We start from the raw sequence: 21,555 nt of genomic DNA on the forward strand, positions 1-21,555 counted from the left end.
GCGTCACTTGAGTGGGTTGAGTCACTGATGTGGATGGCAGGAAGCTTGGCCCCAGTGATATAGTAGGCAGTGCGCACTACCCTCTGTAGCGCCTTACAGTCGGATGCCAAGCAGTTGCCATAACAGGCGGTGATGCAACCGGTCAGGATGTCAAATATTTTCAGTCTCCTGAGGGGCAAAATGACTGTTTTGGTGTGTTTGGACCATGACACTTTGCTGGTGATGTGGGCACCAAGGAACATGAACTCTTGACCTGCTCCACTACAGCCCGTCAATGTTATTGGGGGCCTGTTCGGCCCTTCTTTTCCTGTAGTCCACGATCAGCTCCTTTGTGTTGCTCACATTGAGAGAGTGAGAGAGTGAGTGAGTGAGTTAGTTAGTTGTCCTGGCACCACACCATGTAGTGGAATAGCACTCTATTCCCCTATGTAGTGCACTGCTTTTGACCGGGTGCCATTTGGGACACAGCTGAGGAGTGTTGAGAATCACTCAGCTCTCTGACTTCACGGCCCGTGTTTTTAGTTCCGTAGCTCCAGGGTCAAAAACAAAGAATGCCTATAATTTCTGAGCAGTCTGCCTGAATGCTTGACTACAAGAGAGGAAAGAGAGAGGTATTTTTAGATGCTTGATTTTGCTAAAAGAATAGGCACTGTTTTACTCGTTGCTTTTCCCTTGGAACTTAAGAGGATATACATATTGCGTTTTGAGGTCATAACTGTGATAAATGGGACAAACATCCTCCCAACATTTTGTCAGTAAATAAGTGCAATGCCATTGCCCCCAGTGTCATCACAAGACAACCAATTACAGTGCAAAAAAGTCAACATAAAAGAAAGGAAATGTCCCAAACTTTTTCTCTATTTCGTTCTTGATGCCCTCTTAATCGCCTCTACACTAATGAATGAGGACAGAAGGCAGAGTCAAAGCAGCAGAAAATTTGCCCGCGCAGACCGTCATCTGTCACTGTCCTGATGAGGAGCACAGTGGGCACCAGTGCCCAGTTCATCCCCCTTCACCCCCTGGGCATGAGGCAGACACTGGACAGAGGGCTCTGCCCATAGAGATCCTATTCAATTATTATTATAACTTCTAATTCTATGGCTTTGCCACACTGGGGCATCTGGGCCCTCCCCGTCCTACTCTTCCTCCTCGTCCATTGCCCCGGTCCTGCCCAGCAGCCATTAAGCTGCTCTCTTGAGCTAACTTCCCCAAAAGTTCATTTTAATAGGGGGGGGGGTTGAGGGCATATAAGCTGTGCAGTGTAAATCAGGGCATGCTGTCCATGCACCATCTCCAAAGCTTCAGCACTCCTTTGGGTTGACTATAATCCCTACAACAGTTTGAGTCAAGGGCTCAGTCCAGTTGTATTAGGCTTTTAAAGTAGATCATGGTTTCAGCCCTACCAGAGTTGATCTGTACATTTGATGTCTATAAACATATACTGTAGTTGATGAAAATATGGGTTTCTGAAGTGTTATTCTACCATTTAGGTTTATCTAATATGTCAAATAAAATCTAATTGTATTGGTCAAATACATGTGTTTCGCAGATGTTATTGTGGGTGTAGCGAAATGCTTGTGTTTCTAGCTCCAACAGTGCAGTAATATGCAACAAGTTATATCTAACAATTTCACAACAATACACACTAATCTAAGTAAAGGAATGGAATTAAGAATATATAAATATATATACGAGCAATGTCAGAGCGGCATAAACTAAGATACAGTAGAATAGAATATATACAGATGAGATGAGTAATGCAAAATATGTGAACATTATTAAAGAGCTCCATTTTTATGGAATGGTCTGCCTACCCATGTAAGAGACGCAAACTCGGTCTCAACCTTTAAGTCTTTACTGAAGACTCATCTCTTCAGTGGGTCATATGATTGAGTGTAATCTGGCCCAGGAGTGGGAAGGTGAACGGAAAGGCTCTGGAGCAACGAACCGCCCTTGCTGTCTTTGCCTGGCCGGTTCCCCTCTGGGATTCTCTGCCTCTAACCCTATTACAGGGGCTGAGTCAATGGCTTACTGTGGCTCTTTCATATCGTCCCTAGGAGGGGTGCGTCACTTGAGTGGGTTGAGTCACTGATGTGATCTTCCTGTCTTGGCCATGTTCTGTTATAATCTCCACCCGGCACAGCCAGAAGAAGACTGGCCACCCCACATAGCCTGGTTCCTCTCTAGGTTTCTTCCTAGGTTTTGGCCTTTCTAGGGAGTTTTTCCTAGCCACCGTGCTTCTACACCTGCATTGCTTGCTGTTTGTGGTTTTAGGCGGTACAGTTGCCAAACCAGGCGGTGATACAGCCCGACAGGATGCTCTCTATTGTGCATCTGTAAAAGTTTGAGGGTTTTAAAGCCAAATTTCTTCAGCCTCCTGAGGTTGACAGCGCCTTCTTCACCACATGGTCTGTATGGATGGACCATTTCAGTTTGTCAGTGATGTTTACGCCGACGGACTTGAAGCTTTCCACCTTCTCCACTGCAGTCCAGTCGATGTGAATAGGGGGGTGCTCCCTCTGCTGTTTCCTGAAGTCCACGATCAGCTCCTTTTGTTTTGTTGACGTTGAGTGAGAGGTTATTTTCCTGGCACCACACTCCCAGCGCTCTCACCTCCTCCCTGTAGGCTGTCATGTCATTGTTGGTAATCAAGCCTGCTACTGTTGTGTCAAGGCGTGCGTGGCTACGCAGTCATGGGTGAACAGGGAGTACAGGGGGGGGGGGGGGCTGAGCACGCACCCTTGTGGGGCCCCAGTGTTGAGGATCAGTGAAGTGGAGATGTTGAACAACATTCTTACATAGGTATTCTTCTTGTCCAGATGGGATAGGGCAGTGTGCAGTGCGATAATCTGTGGATATATTGGGGCGGTAAGCAAATTGAAGTGGGTCTAGGGTGGCAGGTAAGGTAGAGGTGATATGATCCTTGACTAGTCTCAAAGCACTTCATGATGACAGAAGTGAGTGCTACAGGGCGATAGTCTTTTAGTTCAGTTACCCTTGTTCCTGTTTCCAAGAAAGCAATGGTTCCATCTTGAAGCATGTGGGGATAGCAGCATGGGATAGGGAGAAATTGAATATGTTCGTAAACACTGCCGGTTCAGGGGCAGAACGACAGATTTGTACCTTGTCAACTTGGGGGTTTGAACTCGCAACCTTCCGGTTACTAGTCCAACGCTCTAACCACTAGTGAATACCCTGCCCTGCCGCCCCTGCCGTTATCAAACTATGGTTTTGGCAAGTCGGTTAGGGCATTTACTTTATGCATGACAAGTCATTTTTCCAACAATTGTTTACAGACAGATTATTTCACTTATAATTCACTGTATCTCAATTCCAGGGGGTCAGAAGTTTAAATACACTAAGTTGACTATGCCTTTAAACAGCTTGGAAAATTCCAGAAAGTGATGTCATGGCTTTAGAAGCTTCTGATAGGATAATTGACATAACTTGATAATTTGGAGGTGTACCTGTGGATGTATTTCAAGGCCTACCTTCACACTCAGTGCCTCTTTGCTTGACATCATGGGAAAATCAAAATAAATCAGCCAAGACCTCAGAAAAATAATTGTAGACCTCCACAGGTCTGGTTCATCCTTGGGAGCAATTTCCAGACGCCTGAAAGTACCACGTTCATCTGTACAAACAATAGTACACAAGTATAAACACCATGGGACCACGCACCCGTCATACCGCTCAGGAACGTTCTGTCTCCTAGAGCTACCCTCTCTGGGATATGTGGGACGGTAGCGTCCCACCTGGCCAACATCCAGTGAAAATGCAGAGTGCCAAATTCAAATTACTATAAAAATTAAACTTTGATGAAATCACACATTCAATATATCAAATTAAAGCTACACTTGTTGTGAATCTAGCCAATGTGTCAGATTTCAAAAATGCTTTACGGCCAAAGCAAACAATGCTATTATCTGAGGATAGCACCCCAGTAAACAAAGAGAGAAATGCATATTTATTTTTTGCCCCACTGTATGTAAACTTCCGACTCCAGCTGTACATACTGTACTGTCTATTGAATTATAATGGACATTAAAATGTAGTATATTGATTTGTTTGTAATGGTTGTCTTGTATGTATGCTAGTTTTTACAGTTTCGTTAATGATATATTTATTTGTGAACTAAGGGGATTTGTAAAGCAATGTTCTTCGAACACCCAATGTCAATGTGTTGTTAAAGGTTTAAAGAGGGTGTTTAAATTACAAGACATACTAGCTATGTTCATTTGATACAAGATGAGCCACACCAGTCCATCCGCAGCCAAGCAGGCAGTAACCGAGATGAAGTAGCCAGCTCTACTTATTGACGAGATGTGGGTAGTCAGTCCTTGGCCCTAACAGAGACAGGCAGTGCCATGCAGATCCAGGCAGGAGGCTGAAGGCCTGGCTGATAGCTGTTAGCTGTTGGCTCTGAGCTGTGAGGGATGGTTACCACATGCTACATGGCCCTGGGAACACTAGGCTGTCCTAAATGGTACCCTATTCCCTTTATAGTGCACTACATTTGACCAGCGCCCTATGTGTAGTACCATATAAAGTATAGGGTGCCATTTGTGACGCATACTTACTTCTCTCCATTCCCCACCGCTGTGCTGTGTGACTAAAGGGTGTTCGTGTGGTTTAATCTCCATGTTGACAGAGATGGAGAAGCAGATGAAGATTGAGAACCTGTTTGTGACTTGGCAGCAGAGGTCAGCGCAGTCCAACATGCCAATCTCAGTAAGTACCACAGCCGTTTCAGACACACCAGAGTACCACAGCCGTCCTAGACACACCAGAGTACCACAGCCGTCCTAGACACACCAGAGTACCACAGCCGTCCTAGACACACCAGAGTACCACAGCCGTCCTAGACACACCAGACACACCAGAGTACCACAGCCGTCCTAGACACACCAGACACACCAGAGTACCACAGCCGTCCTAGACACACCAGACACACCAGAGTACCACAGCCGTCCTAGACACACCAGAGTACCACATCCGTCCTAGACACACCAGAGTACCACATCCGTCCTAGACACACCAGAGTACCACAGCCGTCCTAGACACACCAGAGTACCACAGCCGTCCTAGACACACCAGAGTACCACAGCCGTCCTAGACACACCAGAGTACCACAGCCGTCCTAGACACACCAGAGTACCACAGCCGTCCTAGACACACCAGAGTACCACAGCCGTCCTAGACACACCAGACACACCAGAGTACCACAGCCGTCCTAGACACACCAGAGTACCACAGCCGTCCTAGACACACCAGAGTACCACAGCCGTCCTAGACACACCAGAGTACCACAGCCGTCCTGGACACACCAGACACACCAGAGTACCACAGCCATCCTAGACACACCAGAGTACCACAGCCGTCCTAGACACACCAGAGTACCACAGCCGTCCTGGACACACCAGAGTACCACAGCCGTCCTGGACACACCAGAGTACCACAGCCGTCCTGGACACACCAGAGTACCACAGCCGTCCTAGACACACCAGAGTACCACAGCCGTCCTGGACACACCAGAGTACCACAGCCGTCCTAGACACACCAGAATAGATATTATATAGAATAGAATAGAATAGATATTACAGCAGGCATCATAGGACTGTAGAGTTGATATTACGGCAGGGCATCATGGGACTGTAGAGTTGATATTACGGCAGGGCATCATGGGACTGTAGAGTTGATATTACAGCAGGCATCATGGGACTGTAGAGTTGATATTACAGCAGGCATCATGGGACTGTAGAGTTGATATTACGGCAGGGCATCATGGGACTGTAGAGTTGATATTACGGCAGGCATCATGGGACTGTAGAGTTGATATTACGGCAGGGCATCATGGGACTGTAGAGTTGATATTACGGCAGGGCATCATGGGACTGTAGAGTTGATATTACAGCAGGCATCATGGGACTGTTGATATTAGAGGCATCATGACTATTTGATATTACGGCAGGCATCATGGGACTGTAGAGTTGATATTACGGCAGGGCATCATGGGACTGTAGAGTTGATATTACGGCAGGGCATCATGGGACTGTAGAGTTGATATTACGGCAGGGCATCATGGGACTGTAGAGTTGATATTACGGCAGGGCATCATGGGACTGTAGAGTTGATATTACGGCAGGGCATCATGGGACTGTAGAGTTGATATTACGGCAGGGCATCATGGGACTGTAGAGTTGATATTACAGCATGCATCATGGGACTGTAGAGTTGATATTACAACAGGCATCATGGGACTGTAGAGTTGATATTACGGCAGGGCATCATGGGACTGTAGAGTTGATATTACGGCAGGGCATCATGGGACTGTAGAGTTGATATTACGGCAGGGCATCATGGGACTGTAGAGTTGATATTACGGCAGGGCATCATGGGACTGTAGAGTTGATATTACGGCAGGGCATCATGGGACTGTAGAGTTGATATTACGGCAGGGCATCATGGGACTGTAGAGTTGATATTACGGCAGGGCATCATGGGACTGTAGAGTTGATATTACTGTAGCATCATGGGACTGTATTGATATTACGGCAGGGCATCATGGGACATCATGGGACTGTAGAGTTGTTATTACAGCAGGCATCATGTGACTGTAGAGTTGATATTACGGCAGGCATCATGGGACTGTAGAGTTGATATTACAACAGGCATCATGTGACTGTAGAGTTGATATTACAACAGGCATCATGGGACTGTAGAGTTGATATTACGGCAGGCATCATGTGACTATACAGTTGATATTACGGCAGGCATCATGGGACTGTAGAGTTGATATTACAACAGGCATCATGGGACTGTACAGTTGATATTACGGCAGGGCATCATGGGACTGTAGAGTTGATATTACAGCAGGGCATCATGGGACTGTAGAGTTGATATTACAGCAGGCATCATGGGACTGTAGAGTTGATATTACAGCAGGCATCATGTGACTGTGGAGTTGCTATTACAGCAGGCATCATGTGACTGTAGAGTTGATATTACAGCAGGCATCATGGGACTGTAGAGTTGATATTACAACAGGCATCATGTGACTGTAGAGTTGATATTACAACAGGCATCATGTGACTGTAGAGTTGATATTACGGCAGGCATCATGTGACTGTGGAGTTGATATTATAGACAGTCAGGAGAACAGGCATCATGTGACTGTGACAGTCAGTTGATATTCAGTGTTGAATAGCCCTGGCAGGCATCACCAGTGACTGTGTGTCAGTTGATAGCCCTTACGGCAGGCATCATGTGACTGTGGAGTTGAATAGCCCTGGTATAGACGTCAGCAGGCATCATGTGACTGTAGAGTTGAACATTACGGACAGGGTGTTGAATAGCATCATGGGACTGTAGAGTTGATATTGAATAGCCCTGGCAGGGAGAACATCATGTGACTGTAGAGTTGATATTACAGACAGGCATCACCAACAGGCTGACTGTAGTGTTAGTGTTGAATATGGTACAGCAGGCATCATGGGACTGCAGCTGCAGATGTTTTTGAAACACTACATTCATTTCACCAAAAATGCAATGCCTACCTTCATCAAAAAAAAGATTGATGAAAACAACAGTCTCTTTCATGCTTAAATAACCACTGGTGTCAGTATAGACCCCTCAAACTCAACCCTGGACCTTGAAGCCAGTTCCACTGCGTTTTGTTAATTATTCTTCTCTAATCAGGGGGACACCAGGTAATTCATTATCAGATAGAACAGACAACCAGCAGGCTACAGACCTCGTAGTATCAGTGTTGAATAGCCCTGGTATAGACAGGAGAACACCACCAGTAGGCTACGGACCTCGTAGTGTCAGTGTTGAATAGCCCTGGTATAGACAGTCAGGAGAACACCACCAGTAGGCTACGGACCTCGTAGTGTCAGTGTTGAATAGCCCTGGTATAGACAGTCAGGAGAACACCACCAGTAGGCTACGGACCTCGTAGTGTCAGTGTTGAATAGCCCTGGTATAGACAGTCAGGAGAACACCACCAGTAGGCTACGGACCTCGTAGTGTCAGTGTTGAATAGCCCTGGTATAGACAGTCAGGAGAACACCACCAGTAGGCTACGGACCTCGTAGTGTCAGTGTTGAATAGCCCTGGTATAGACAGTCAGGAGAACACCACCAGCAGGCTACGGACCTCGTAGTGTCAGTGTTGAATAGCCCTGGTATAGACAGTCAGGAGAACACCACCAGTAGGCTACGGACCTCGTAGTGTCAGTGTTGAATAGCCCTGGTATAGACAGTCAGGAGAACACCACCAGTAGGCTACGGACCTCGTAGTGTCAGTGTTGAATAGCCCTGGTATAGACAGTCAGGAGAACACCACCAGTAGGCTACGGACCTCGTAGTGTCAGTGTTGAATAGCCCTGGTATAGACAGTGAGGAGAACACCACCAGTAGGCTACGGACCTCGTAGTGTCAGTGTTGAATAGCCCTCGTATAGACAGTCAGGAGAACACCACCAGTAGGCTACGGACCTCGTAGTGTCAGTGTTGAATAGCCCTGGTATAGACAGTGAGGAGAACACCACCAGTAGGCTACGGACCTCGTAGTGTCAGTGTTGAATAGCCCTGGTATAGACAGTCAGGAGAACACCACCAGTAGGCTACGGACCTCGTAGTGTCAGTGTTGAATAGCCCTGGTATAGACAGTCAGGAGAACACCACCAGTAGGCTACGGACTACGGACCCACCAGTAGGCTACGGACCTCGTAGTGTCGTAGTGTCAGTGTTGAATAGCCCTGGGAGAGACAGTCAGGAGAACACCACCAGTAGGCTACGGACCTCGTAGTGTCAGTGTTGAATAGCCCTGGTATAGACAGTCAGGAGAACACCACCAGGACCTCGTAGGTCAGTGTTGAATAGCCCTGGTATAGACAGTCACACCACCAGGACCCTCGTAGTGTCAGTGTTGAATAGCCCTGGTATAGACAGTCAGGAGAACACCACCAGTATGCTACAGACCTCGTAGTGTCAGTGTTGAATAGCCCTGGTATAGACAGTCAGGAGAACACCACCAGTAGGCTACGGACCTCGTAGTGTCAGTGTTGAATAGCCCTGGTATAGACAGTCAGGAGAACACCACCAGTAGGCTACGGACCTCGTAGTGTCAGTGTTGAATAGCCCTGGTATAGACAGTCAGGAGAACACCACCAGTAGGCTACGGACCTCGTAGTGTCAGTGTTGAATAGCCCTGGTATAGACAGTCAGGAGAACACCACCAGCAGGCTACGGACCTCGTAGTGTCAGTGTTGAATAGCCCTGGTATAGACAGTCAGGAGAACACCACCAGTAGGCTACGGACCTCGTAGTGTCGGTGTTGAATAGCCCTCGTATAGACAGTCAGGAGAACACCACCAGTAGGCTACGGACCTCGTAGTGTCAGTGTTGAATAGCCCTGGTATAGACAGTGAGGAGAACACCACCAGTAGGCTACGGTCCTCGTAGTGTCAGTGTTGAATAGCCCTGGTATAGACAGTGAGGAGAACACCACCAGTAGGCTACGGACCTCGTAGTGTCAGTGTTGAATAGCCCTCGTATAGACAGTCAGGAGAACACCACCAGTAGGCTACGGACCTCGTAGTGTCAGTGTTGAATAGCCCTGGTATAGACAGTGAGGAGAACACCACCAGTAGGCTACGGACCTCGTAGTGTCAGTGTTGAATAGCCCTGGTATAGACAGTCAGGAGAACACCACCAGCAGGCCTCATAAGTTACTTACACACCAGTCAGTCCCACTCATACTCAGTCTAATGAGCTCGTGGCGGATGATGATATCGTCTGTCCTCCACTTGTGTTATCCCTCTCTCAGTATGTCACCACTCACCAGAGGAGGCTTATCCATTACTGGCCAGTCAGATGACTGTCTGGCTGCCTGACTTGGCCCCTCCACAGTGGGGGACCCCTCTCCCTTTACTGGCCCCTCAGGTCCCCAAGCATTATGGCCCTTGGTCAGCCCCCCTGTGGATCCTTGACTTTATCTCTGACTTGTGATGGATTAGAAATGAGAGGAGATCACATCAGCACAGCAGAGTGTTGTGTTCTGTCTCCCACTCCCTCGTCTAACACACACAGTCCTATCTACATCTCTCTGCCTGTCTATCTCCAGGCTGCACAGGGATGATAGATGATAGATGTGTCAATAAGAATGATTTTATAAGAGAGCAACAGATTAAAGCCTGGATGAGATGAGCCATAACATTGAATCCGTCCTATTACTCTGTAGTATGCCCTGTCTGTAGTTTTTAGTAGACGGTTTGATTGTGGGATTAGGAAACTGGTCATTGATTCTCGGTGGGTGGGTGTGTGTGTGTGGGTGAGTGGGTGTGTGTATTTACATACTGGCACTTTTGGTATCATTAACTAGAAGAATTCACATTCGGCTCTAAGGACCATGAAATAAAAATAGAGACGTTTCCTTACTTCCCACAGGCAGTGGACTTGGACACTCTGAAGCAGTCGTCCAGACTAGTGCACTACTGCGCCACCCCTCTGCTCTTTGACCGCGTGTTCAGGAAGCAGATCCAGGAAGAGCAGATTGTCCAAACTCAAGATGTCAAGGTACAGAAACCATGGCTGCTTTCCCTTGGGACTTAACTCAACAAAGCTTTCTTAGTCTCCAACAAGCTTTCTCTGCCCTTAACCTTGTTCTGAACACCTCCAAAACAAAGGTAATGTGTTTTGGTAAGAAGAATGCCCCTCTGTGTGTGATTACTACCTCTGAGGGTTTAGAGCTTTAGGTAGTCACCCCTTTCAAGTACTTAGGAGTATGGCTAGACGGTACATTGTCCTTCTCTCAGCACATATCAAAGCTGCAGCCCAAAGACTCAGTCATGGACGCTCTTACTGAAAGTTGTGGCTGCTTCGCGTGATGTATTGTTGTCTCTACCTTCTTACCTTTGTGCTGTTGTCTGCATCCAATAATGTTTGTACCATGTTGTGCTGCTGCCATGTTGTGTTGCTACCATGTCGTTATCATGATGTGTTACTATCATGTTGTGTTATGTTGCTGCCTTGCTATGTTCTTGTCTTAGGCCTCTCTTTATGTAGTGTTGTGGTGTCTCTTGTCGTGATGTGTGTGTTGTCCTATATTTTATTTTTAATCCCAGCCCCCGTCCCCGCAGGAGGCCTTTTGGAAGAACGTCATTGTAAATAAGAATTTGTTCTTAACTGACTTCCCTACTTAAATAAAGGTTCAGTAAAATCAAAACAATTGTAAAACTCAAACTCCTCAAGTGGTTGTTCACTTCTATCTTACTTAGAAAGATGCCCTTCGTTGCAAAATCTTGGAAAGCATCCCAAACTTCCCAAGTTTTTGAAAAATCCTGGAAGGAGAATTTCCGGAATCAGGATGGAACAATCAGCAATCTTCCAACAGTCTTTCACCCAGAACCTCTTAAAATCCTGGGAACTTTGTGAAAGTTTTCGATATTTAGCAAATTTAGACAAAGGTAGTCACAGTGTGATGAAACACCCCAGTTCACCTGTCCACTCCCACTCTCCTCTTCCCTCATCCTCTCCAGAAGCGTCATTACTCCAGTGACTCCACGGCGACTGGCAGGGACCAGCTACAGTTCTATAGGTGATGTACAATACTGTCACGGCTGAGAGAGGGGCCCTGGTTACAGGACATCTCTAACACCTTCCTCCAGCAGTATGTCCAGTACCTCCAGAGTATGGGCTTCATCCTGGTCCAGGTCCGGCCACAGTTCCCAGCGCGCAGGTATGTCTTACTGACATTCCAGTGGTCCTCAACTCTCTAAACTATACTAGTAGCCTATATTTTTACACCATACAAGTTCAAGTTTCAAGTTTATTTACCACGTGTAATGAATACATTGGAAATCTAACTCACCCGATCTCTCAACCCAAAAAAACCCAATGAAAACACGATACAACTCAGGGCAAATGTCCTCTTTCTCTGAGTTTCCCTCCTAAGATCCTTTATGTGACTGTGAGCAGAACTATGAGCACTATTCATCCATTAGTCATCAGATGTGTTGTGATCCCCTCCCAGCCCCCAAAAGCCACATCCCTCTGGTCATGCATGTGATATAACTACAGTAGACACTTGGCAGATAAACACACGGACGGACAGACGGATGGACAGACGGACAGACACACACAGTACACTCTCTCTGTTTTTTTTCTCCATCCCTACTTAACCCCTAACCCTGCCTGTCTCTCTCTCTCCTCTCTTCCTGTAGCATCCCCAGGGCCCGGGCAGCCATGTTCAGCTCATTGTCGCCAGAGAGGCAGTCCTTCTCCTATAACAAAACCAGGAGCGAGGACAGCCCTAAGGTAAGTAGTGCTGATGCAAGCGCTGAGGATATTCCCACACGTACACTGGCTAAAAGGCACACAGGGATATATTGACTCTGACGCTCTCTTCCTCTCTCTCTCTGACAAACATACTCTCTCTCTAACGCTCACTCTATTCACACACATACACACACATATAAACACACACCGCTTCATCATCAACTCTTGAGGTAATGTTGTTTTTCTCCGCAGAGCACAGGGTCGGATATTACCGCGTACTACCACCAGAGGGCGCTGCCAGGGGGGCATCGTATTGATGGAGCTTACCTTTCAGGTGAATCTTTCTCTCTCGCTCTCTCTCTCTTTCAAAGTGAGTTTATTGGCATGGGGAAAATGTTGCCAAAGGAGTGAAATAAACACAAGTGAGTATACACAAAACAACACAAACAAAAAACTATACAAATTTACCTTTAAATATGGCACTCAAAAGGTAACATTTTAAGTGTTATATCAGCTATGTGCAGTGTTTTTTTTGGGGGGGGGGTAGATCAGCTTTAATATTGCAGATAGATTATAGCTTCCATCAATGTAATTGTCTGCATCATTTCCAATCCCCCATATTGTTTTTATATACTGTATGTATGTATGTATGTATGCATATATATATATGTAGATATTCCATTAAAAATCTGTTTCCAGCTACAATAGTCATTTACAACATTAACAATGTCTACACTGTATTGCTGATCATTTTATGTTATTTTAATTTACAAAAAATGTGCTTTTCTTTCAAAAACAAGGACATTTCTAAGTGACCCCAAACCTTTGAACAATAGTGTATGTACACAGTACCAGTCAAAAGTTTGGATACACCTACTCATTCCAGGGGTTTTCTTTATTTTTACTATTTTCTACATTGTAGAATAATAGTGAAGACATCAAAACTATGAAATAACCCATGGAATCATGTAGTAACCAAAAAAAGTTAAACAAATCAAATATATTTTAGATTCTTCAAAGTATCCACCCTTTGCCTTGATGACAGCGTTGCACACTCTTGGCATTCTCTCAACCAGCTTCATGAGGTCGTCACCTGGAATGCATTTAAATTAACAGGTGCGCCTTGTTAAAAGTACATTTGTGGAATTTCTTTCCTTCATATTGCGTTTGAGGTAATCAGTTGTGTTGTGACAAGGTAGGGTTGGTACAGAAAACATAGCCCTAACTGGTACAAGACCAAGCCCATATTATGGCAAGAACAGCTCAAATAAGCAAAGAGAAATGACAGTCCATCATTGCTTTAAGACATGAAGGTCAGTCAATCCTGAAAATTTCAAGACCTTTGAAAGTTTCTTCAAGTGCAGTCGTATAAACCATCAAACACTATGATGAAACTGGCACTCATGAGGACGCTACAGGAAATGAAGACCCAGAGTTACCTCTGTTGCAGGATATGTTCATTAGAGTTACCTGCACGACCTTTGCAGCCCAAATAAAAACTTCACAGAGTTCAAGTAACACACACATCTCAACATCAACTGTTCTGAGGAGACTGTGTGAATCAGGCCTTCATGGTTGAATTGCTGCAAAGAAATCACTACTAAACGACACCAATAAGAAGAAGAGACTTGCTTGGGCCAAGAAACACGAGCAATGGACATTAGAACGTTGAAAATCTGTCCTTTTGGTCTGATGAGTCCTAATTGATGTTTGGATCCAAACGCTGTGTCTTTGTGAGACACAGGGTAGGTGAATGGATGATCTCTGCATGTGTGGTTCCCACCGTGAAGCATGTAGGAGGATTTGTGATGCTGTGGTTGTGCTTTGCTGGTGACACTGTCAGTTATTTAGAATACAAGGCAGACTTAACCAGCATGGCTGCCACAGCATTCTTCAGCGATACACCATCCTATCTGGTTTGTGCTTATTGGGACTATCATTTGTTCTTCAACAGGACAATGTCCCAAAACACACCTCCAGGCTGTGTTAGGGCAATCCGATGACCTGGCCTCCCCAATCACCTGACCTCAACCCATTTAGTTATTTCATCTTCAAATAACCGAAAGTGATAGTTTGTAAGGTTGTAATCTGAAGGGAAAAAGGCTGTTCTTGAACATTGGGTGAGACATTCTTACATCTGAACTTGTTATCCAGCTAATTAGTAAGTTTAACTTTTGTATGAGTGAAGCCTTTAGCCAGAGGTCTAATGCTTTAATATTTCATAAAGAGGCTATTTGTTTATTTTTTTCTGACTTGCCTTTCCAAATAAAATTGTATCTTTTTTGCTCATTCAGTGCATTCAGAAAGTATTCAGACCCCTTCACTTTTTCCACATTTTGTTACGTTACAGCCTTATTCTAAAATGGATTAAATACATCCACATCAATCTACACACAGTGCCCCATAAGGACAAAGAGAAAACAGGTTTTTAAGCATTTTTGCAAATGTATTAAAAATATACAACTGAATACTTTATCTACATTAGTATTCAGACCGTCTGCTACGATAATCGGAATTGAGCTCAATTGCATCCTGTATCCATTGGTCATCCTTGAGATGTTTCTACAACTTGAATGAACATGATTTGGAAAGGCACACACCTGTCTATATAAGGTCCCACAGTTGACCATGGATGTCAGAGCAAAAACGAAGCCATGAGGTTGAAGGAATTGTCCATAGAGCTCCGAGACAGTATTGTGTCAAGGCACAGATCTGGGGAAGGGTGCCCCAACATTTCTGCAGTGTTGAAGGTTCCCAAGAACACAGTGGCCTCCATCATTCTTAAATGGAAGAATGGGAGAAACTCCCCAAATACAGGTGTGCCAAGCTTGTAGCGTCATACCCAAGAGTCAAGGCCGTCATCACTCCAGAGGTGGTTCAACCAAGTACTGAGTAAAGGGTCTGTATACCTATGTAAATGTGATATTTCAGTTGTATTTCTTTACACATTTGCAAACATTTCTAAAACCCTTTTTTTGCCTGGTCATTATCGGGGATTGTGTAGATTGAGGGAAAAACGATTTAATCCATTTTAGAATAAGGCTGTAACGTAACAAAATGTATAAAAATGAATGGGTCTGAATACTTTCCAAATACACTGCATAATAAAAATAGCTGGTTACTTGGTGTAGGCTAGGCCATGCACTCATTTGTAAACTGGGATATGACTAAATAGATAATCAGGGTGATTTTTCAACAAAAAGACAGGTTTATTCCTTTCCATGGTAGCAAGATATCTAGTTTTGTGAACTTTCTAATAAAATGTATTTTAGTGAGATCATTTTCTTTCGGGATATGAACACCAGCATTACCGTCAGACCATTTTATTGCTAAACTACACTGTAATGTAAAAGTTGTTTTGTGATCCAATACATAATATAGTACACTTGTATTAATTTGGTTGTAACGCAGAGAAGTTAGAAAAAGTAACTAGATCCTCTGAGATTGTGGAGGGACCCAAATTGTGGATTTAAAAGAACATGAATCATCAGAGTACAATGACACCTTTGTTTTGAAGCCCTGGATTTACAGTGTTTTAGCAATGTGCAAATAGTTGTAGTACGAATGGCAGGAGAAGATACATAAACAGATAAATATTGGTGATATTTACAATGTTTGTCCTACCTGTGGTGTTGACGTTTGCGCCGAGTTAAATAGAGTTATGTATGTCTTCTAGGGCAATGGTGTCTGGATAGAATTTGTTCTCCTGCCTACTGGAACTTTTTAGAAACACTATTATTTTTGTCTTACTGTGATTCACTGTTACGCTCCAAGTCTGATAGAATCTGTGTAGAAGATCTAGGTGCTGCTGTAGGTCATCCTTTGTTGGGGATAGAAGCACCAGATCATCAGCAAACAGTAGACATTTGAGTCCACTAGGGTGAGGCCGGGTGCTGCACACTATTCATTTGCCCTCGCCAATTCATTGATATTTATGGACTCAAGCTTTCATCCCTGTCACCCCATGGCCCTGGGGTCTCTCTCTTTCACTCTTTTTTACACCTCCAGCGCTCGCGTCACGCGCTCTCTCTCTACTGCTCTCTCTACTGCTCTCTCTCCTGCTCTCTCTCCTGCTCTCTCTTTCTCTCTTGCAGCGCATGCTGGGAGTTTTTTGGAGTTTGAGTGTTTGGTGTGGATGGCTCTGTCCTAACTTTTTTTCTGGATTTTGTTTTGGTCTTTTATTTTCATTATTATTTTCTATGGTGGAGGGTTAATGCACTATTTGTTTTAGCGGTATCCACAGGTTTTTCCAGTTAGGGTGGAAGAGGAAAGAGTTTGGTGTGTGGTGTGCGCGATGGCTTCTCAGCCTAGCGCGGAGGAGGCGCTGTCCTTACGGCATGAATTCAGGTGTGTTCCTGAGAATGGAGTTAAGGTGGAGGACGTTCTGCTCGCAGTCGGTGAACAGGTAGGAGCTGAATTTATACATTCCGCTTCAAGAATGAAAAAACCTGTCGCTGTGTTCATGAAATGAGCTAATTTCGTTGGTAGGCTAATTGCTAGTGGAATATTTTGTATGGGGTGTGTTTGTGCCAATTTTGCCTCTTTCTACCCTTTCGACAAGGGTGGTAGTTGCAAATTTGCCTCAGATTATTACGTTAGATCAAATCAAGAAAGAGCTGAGTCGTTTGCTAGCGGTTTTCGTGTACTGTCGGCAGGTTTTCAGGCAGATGCCGTTAAGCACCTTGTTTTGTTCCGAAGGCAAGTGTTCATGTTTCTGAATAACAATGAGCAACAGCTAATTGTGCGTTTCAAAGTGAGGCATGGGGAGGGGATCTACGCAGGGTTTGCCAGCACAGATAGTGTACGGTGCTTTGAGTGTGGGGATTTGGGGCAGAAGAGCTTTGCCTGCCCACATAAAGGCCGTAGACAAGGTGAGGGTACAAGCTCCAGTGGGGGAAATCAAGGTCAACGTGCAGGGGGCAATGAGACGCAGACAGCAGGCGCTGGGCCTAGTCATGCCAGGGATGGTGGGGTAGCTGAGGCTCGGCCTAGTCATGCTGGAGATGGTGGTGTAGATGAGGCTGGGACTAGTCATGCTATGGAGGGTGGTGTAGATGAGGCTGGGTTTAGTCATGCCAGAGATGGTGGGGTAGCTGAGGCTGGGACTAGTCATGCTATGGATGGTGGTGTAGATGAGGCTCGGCCTAGTCATGCCAGAGATGGTGGGGTAGCTGAGGCTCGGCCTAGTCATGCTATGGATGGTGGTGTAGATGAGGCTGTGCCTAGTCACGCTAGAGATGGTGGTGTAGATGAGGCTGGGTTTAGTCATGTTATGCTAGTGGATGAGGAAAGTATAGTGTGTAAGAGACTAGGGGGGAGGAGGAGGGTGTCAAGCGGAAAAGGAAAACGGGGGAGAAGAAAGGAGGTGGAAGGGGAGAGGCTGGTGTGGTCAAAGGCACCAAGGAACCTTTGCCTGGTGCTGGGGGGAGGCCCTGACGAGAGAGGAAGGGCAGGTGGTTAGGATGGGAGATTGAGATGAGGAGGAAAGTGTGTCTGAGGAAGAGAATGATTAGGAGGCCTTTTTTTCAGACTCCTCTTCAATGGGTCCGGAGCTGACAGCCAGTCAAGCAGAGGGGTCAAAGTACACATTGAGGGAACTGACAAAGTTCCTGAATGAGACCAAGGGGAAAAAGTTCATCTTGAGGCTTTTTTTTCTGATCCGAGAATGTTTGTAAGATCAGTACAACATGCAATGAAAAATGAGGGGCATGGTGTCCTCTCACCCAGGAAATGGTTTAGGTTGAGGAAGTGGATCACAACAGTGTGTAAGGGTCTACCTTCAGACACTGTTTAGATCTATAGTTTCTTTCTGGCACTGTGTTTTATTTAGCTTTGCTATTGGTCTCTTTCTTTGCTGGCTTTTCTCCGACTTCTTATGGAGACTCTTTGGTTAAGCTCGCTTATTATAATGGTGCCTGAGATGTGGGAAAGAGGAGTGTGTTGGGTGAATATGTAAAACAAAACAAAAAAGTATAGGTGTTGTTTCTGCAGGAGACGCATAGTTATATGACGAATGAAGTCGATTGGGGGCTCTGATGGAAAGGGGCAAGTGTGTTGAGCCATGGGACAAATTTTAGTGCAGTCCTTTTTGTACCGGGTCTGTCTGTAAAAATGTGCTCCTCAGAAGAGGTGTGTAGGGGTAGGCTGCTTGTTGTAAAAGCAGAAATGAACAACATGGGTTTTGTCTTCATAAATGTGTTTGCGCCTACACGGGCAGAGAGAGGGGGCTTCTATTTGGGTGTCTTAGACAGGAACTCTCACAGGTAGCGCCTGAAGAGATGTTGGTGGTCGACGGGGACTGGAACTGTACAATGGATTTTACGAAAGACAGAAATGGGGGAAAGCCTCATTCAGTGGGAGTGTTAAGGGACATCATTAATCAGTTCGACCTAGTGGATGTTTGGAAAACTAAACAGCCCAACACAAGACAGTATACATGGGTGAAGGTTTTTGGGGCTAGGGTGAGTACAGCTCGACTTGATCGTTTTTACCTGTCCAGGAATCGGAGCAATAGGCTGTTGGGAGCTACTTTCTCCTGGAGGGGTTTTCGGATCATCACATAACCATGGCTTGGCTGTCTATTTCACCAGGCCCTCGGCAGGCATCCTACTGGAAATTGAATGTAAAGATCTTACAAGATGCAACTTTTTGCTCAGGTTTCCAGACTTTGTGGTGGGGGCAGCGAAGAGAGGAGTATGAGTCTCAGTCTATGGTGGGATGTGGGGAAAGTCCAAATTCTGCATTTCTGTCAACAGTATACAGCTCTCTCATCCTCAGAGGCTAGGAGAGTATTGGGGGAACTGGAGTGTAGTATTAGTGAGATGGAGGTAGAGATGGTGGGGCAAGGCAATGTAGGCCTCCAGGCTAATTTAGCTGAATTACGTAGGGACCTGGGCAGTTTTTTCCAGTTTAAAGCAAATGGTGCACTTGTAAGAGCTAGGTTCTCCATGCCGAAGGAGATGTATGCTCCCAGCTCCCCCTTCTTTGATTTGGAGAGACAGAGTGGTGAAGCCAAGGGTATGCATTGTCTATGGCTGTCTGATGGGCGGGTGACCTCTGTGGTGGGGGAGATGCGGGAGCGAACTCTGGAGTTTTATACTGAGTTGTATAGGGCAGAAATGTGTGATCCTATATGTGTGCAGATCTTGTTCGCAGAACTCCCTAAGCTCTCTGGCACAGCGACATAAAAGGGACATTCCTCTGTTGTCCCATGAACGGGCAGAAGCCTTAACCCAGATGTCCCCCGGCCATGCACCGGTGGTCGATGCGTCGGCACCGGTGCGTCGGTGGTAGGAAAGTTGCCGATGAGATGCCGTCGGGCGGCTCTGACTCTCCTGCCCAAAAAAAGGGACTTATGTGAACTTAAGAACTGGAGGCCTGTGGCATAGCTTTGTGCGGACCACAAGATATTTGCCAAAGTCTTATCTAACAGACTGAAGTCCCATCTGGACTCGATAGTACAAGAGGTCGACCGATTACTCGTAATTGCCGATTAATTAGAGCGGATTTCAAGTTTTCATAACAATCAGAAATCAGTATTTTTGGACACCGATTTGTCAGATAAAAAAGAAATATATATTATTATTATTATTTTTTACACCTTTATTTAATCTTTATTTAACTAGGCAAGTCAGTTAAGAACACATTCTTATTTTCAATGACGGCCCAGGAACGGTGGGTGGCAGAACGACAGATTTTCACCTTGTCAGCTCGGGGATTCAATCTTGCAACCTTACAGTTAACTAGTCCAACGCTCTAACCACCTGCATCTCATTACAGTCCACGAGGAGCCTGCCTGTTACGCGAATGCAGTAAGCCAAGGTAAGTTGCTAGCTAGCATTAAACTGAACTTATAAAAAACAATCAATCAATCATAATCACTAGTTAACTACACATGGTTGATGATACTACTAGTTTATCTAGCGTGTCCTGCGTTGCATATAATCAATGCGGTGCCTATTTGCGAAAAAAGGACTGTCCCTGTTACAATGTGTACCTAAGCATAAACATCAGTGCCTTTCTTAAAATCGATACAGAAGTATATATTTTTAAACCTGCATATTTAGCTAAAAGAAATCCAGGTTAGCAGGCAACATTACCCAGGTAAAATTGTGTCACTTCTCTTGTGTTCATTGCACGCGGAGTCAGTGTATATGCAACAGTTTGGGCTGCCTAATTTGCCAGGATTTTAAGTAATTATGACATAACATTGAAGGTTGTGCAATGTAACAGGAATATTTAGACTTATGGATGCCACCCGTTAGATAAAATACGGAACGGTTCCATATTTCACTGAAAGAATAAATGTCTTGTTTTCGGGATGATAGTTTCAGGATTCGACCATATTAATGACCTAAGGCTCGTATTTCTGTGTGTTATTATGTTATAATTAAGTCTATGATTTGATAGAGCAGTCTGACTGAGCGATGGTAGGCACCAGCAGGCTCGTAAGCATTCATTCAAACAGCACTTTTGTGCGTTTTGCCAGCAGCTCTACGTTGTGCTTCAAGCATTGCGCTGTTTATGACTTCAAGCCCATCAACTCCCGAGATTAGGCTGGTGTAACCGATGTTAAATGGGGCCACAGTGTCTCCTGACCCCTCCTGTCTCAGCCTCCAGTATTTATGCTGCAGTAGTTTGTGTCGGGGGGCTAGGGTCAGTTTGTTATATCTGGAGTACTTCTCCTGTCCTATCCGGTGTCCTGTGTGAATTTAAGTATGCCCTCTCTAATTCTCTCTTTCTCTCTTTATTTCTCTCTCTCTCTGAGGACCTGAGCCCTAGGACCATGCCTCAGGACTACCTGACATGATGACTCCTTGCTGTCCCCAGTCCACCTGGCCGTGCTGCTGCTCCAGTTTCAACTGTTCTGCCTGTGATTATTATTATTTGAACATGCTGGTCATTTATGAACATTTGAACATCTTGGCCATGTTCTGTTATAATCTCCACCCGGCACAGCCAGAAGAGGACTGGCCACCCCACATAGCCTAGTTCCTCTCTAGGTTTCTTCCTAGGTTTTGGCCTTTCTAGGGAGTTTTTCCTAGCCACCGTGCTTCTACACCTGCATTGCTTGCTGTTTGGGGTTTTAGGCTGGGTTTCTGTACAGCACTTTGAGATATCAGCTGATGTATGAAGGGCTATATAAATACATTTAATTTGATTTGATTTAAATGGCTAGCTAGTTAGCGGGGTGCGTGCGCTAATAGCGTTTCAAATGTCACTCGCTCTGAGACTTGGAGTAGTTATTCCCCTTTCTCTGCATGGGTAACGATGCC

At 45.3% G+C, this 21,555-nt stretch overlaps 1 pseudogene; it reads left to right on the forward strand.

Moving 5' to 3' along the window:
* Positions 1-21,555, forward strand: part of LOC135511487 (KICSTOR complex protein SZT2-like) — a 141,157-nt pseudogene that overhangs the window by 79,984 nt on the left and 39,618 nt on the right.

The sequence above is a fragment of the Oncorhynchus masou genome, chromosome 24, assembly GCF_036934945.1.
Source record: "Oncorhynchus masou masou isolate Uvic2021 chromosome 24, UVic_Omas_1.1, whole genome shotgun sequence".
NCBI classification, from domain to species: Eukaryota; Metazoa; Chordata; class Actinopteri; order Salmoniformes; family Salmonidae; genus Oncorhynchus; species Oncorhynchus masou.